Source organism: Cetorhinus maximus, chromosome 38, assembly GCF_964194155.1.
Source record: "Cetorhinus maximus chromosome 38, sCetMax3.hap1.1, whole genome shotgun sequence".
Taxonomy (NCBI): Eukaryota; Metazoa; Chordata; class Chondrichthyes; order Lamniformes; family Cetorhinidae; genus Cetorhinus; species Cetorhinus maximus.
Genome location: NC_135916.1, coordinates 826883 through 829697, shown reverse-complemented (window position 1 = coordinate 829697; position 2815 = coordinate 826883).

Here is a 2815-nt window from a genome sequence, read left to right as displayed (position 1 = left end):
GCTCTTCATTTACGTGGGCTGAGACGCCATTAATGAAATCCATGTCTGTTTTGAAAGAAGGGGCGTGGAATTCCAGTGGCGATCTGGCCAAATTCTATCCCACATGCTGATTTAACGAGGAAGATTAGTTGGTCATTCACCCAATTCATGATGGCGCAATTTACCTGCTCATTAACCGGCCGTTGAGTTTTTCTGGCGATGCAACATTAATTAATCTTCAAAGCCCAACATCAATCCAATGCAAAATCAGAAAGTGCTGGGAAAATCCAGCAGGTCTAACATCATCTGTGGAGAGAAAATATAGTTAGTGTATAGAGTCACTATCCCTCTTCCTCGGAGCATTTGCGGACTCTGTGACATTGTTCCATTTGCTACATTCCACATGTGCTAAAAATCTAACCGCAGAAGCGGAGGTCATCCTGCTCTCGCATTCCTGAAGGCATATCCAATTCGACCCGTTCCCCAGCACTTTCACAGTAGCCGTCTTTTTTATTTCATTGTATACCTTTTTTTTCTATCTCTACTTTCAAAGATAATATATTTTTTCTTTGCTTCAGACGTAGAAGCAATGTGGCTAAATATGTATACGTTTGATGTTAAGTTTCATATTCTCCCTGGACAGTTTTCCAAAAAATCTCTGCTCACTAGACATCAAAATTCATGCCAATGCAAATTGTTTCTTCCTACCTACTTAACTGCGGATGCATCTATCAAATTTCCCCTTCTAATTTCCAATCTTGTTACAACAGCCGGCTCAACAATTTTTTCACACATTAACGGTAACAGTTCTTGAAATGTGATCCCACCTCCCTTCCCCCATCCCAACAAAACCGTGACATTCTTCCTCAAGTCTAATGAAAGGAACTGGAAGCGATAATCCAGCTGTTGCATGACCAGTAAATTATTAATGTTTAGCATCATGCCTGCTTTCGTATGCCTTCCCTCTATTTACTTATAAAGCCTCGTGCCTGGTATGCCTTTATTATAGCCTCATCAGCTTGTCCCGCCAACTTCAAACTGCCCCTCCACAGGCGGCCCAGCCCTCGGTTTGTGCACTTGTTGAAAACTAATGCATTTACCCGTTGGGCTGCCGCATTTAATGCAGCGGGTGCATTAACATAGAGGTGTCGTTTTAAAGTCGTATGCTAGGGGAGCATGTGTAATGCTCTGGGGAAAGTGGGTTCGAGTCCTACCATCGCATGGAATTTGAACCCAATGAAAATTGAAAGTCTAATGATATCTACAAAGTGATTATTGTAAAAATCAACTGGTTCACTAATGCAATCCAGACAAGGGAACCGGCTGCACTTACCTGACTCCAGGATCACTGGGGGACGCTCTGAACGAAAGCAATAAATGCCAACCTAAGCACCACCAAGAACAAATAAAATATGTTGATTATTTGTACACTTATTGGAAACAAATCATTGGGTTTATTTTTCATTTCTTAAAATCTTTCCAGCAGAGATTTCTACCAAATGGATTGGAGTAAAAATTTTCTCTTCTTGTGTAAGTACTTGAAAATTATCTTCCAGTGAATTGTTGGCATTCGGGAGTGTGATACCAAACAGATAATTCCTGGTGTTGCTCACTTGTTTCATCATTTCTCAGATGGTTGTGGTGATTTACCTTCATGAACATAAACCGAGTTTCTTAATGTTAATGATCATTTTGCTGTTTTGTAATGGAAATAGAGTTCTTACTATGTTTTGACCGACGCAGTTGGTAAAGCGGAGTTATTTAAAAATCCCAAAGGAAAACTTTAAACAACTGTCCTAACCTATCATTTTAAATGTTATGTTTGAGATGCGACTCTAAATTCAGGAATCAGACCACCAGTTATCGAGGCTTTAAATTGAACTGAATTAAACATTTGTATTAATTTACACGGGTTAAAATATATATACACATGTCTTCAAATTACTGCTATCATAATGTAGAACAAATTCCCAAACTAATCTCCATTCAGGCAACAGGCACCCATAGACGTAACCATACACCAGGCAAAACATTTCCACCTTACCAATTCTAAATGAGGTTCCTTTCACTTTGGCTCCTGTGGAGATAGTTGGAGACTTGCAGCTGCCTTATGATCTTACATTGCCTCTGCTCTGCACACCCGAAAACTGCTGAAGTTATACCTACCGCTGCCCATTGAATGTTAATTCTCATTGTACCAGCAACCTCTGAACTAAACCTCTCTAACAATAAAGCCCCTTTCACAGTACCAATTTTATTAGTAATATAGGCACATGGCTTGGTATCTGTTATATCGGTAACATTTGTCACCCCACTTCTTGAATGCACTATTCAGAACATGCAAATGCACGCTACTTCTCTCACATATCAAAACTAGTACACACCAAAACACCCAGACTGGCTGGCTTTAACCCAATTAAGACACATCCACAGACTAAACCTCTATGTTAAAAGAAAAATATTTTCCAATAATATTATATACATTAACGGATTCATGGCAACTATATTTCATTAGTATTTTGTGAAATGTAGTTTCACAAGGGCGCTGCATGTTACGAGAATTGCTGTCATTGCTATTTTCGGAGTTGCTATTTTTGACGTTAACAAAGCTACGTTTTTTTCCCATTCATTTTAGTGCTGCTGTTTGGGGGCTGTTTTGTTCTTTGCAAAGGTCAGTAACAGTGCTGTTCGTCAGGCCGATGTCTTTTCACAGATCTCCTGTTGCCAAATTATTGACATTGACTTTAACCCATAGTTTCTTGTACCGGCCAATGGCATGATCAATTATTTATGAAAGATGCAATCTGCACAATGAATTCGTAAATGTCTTGTTGTT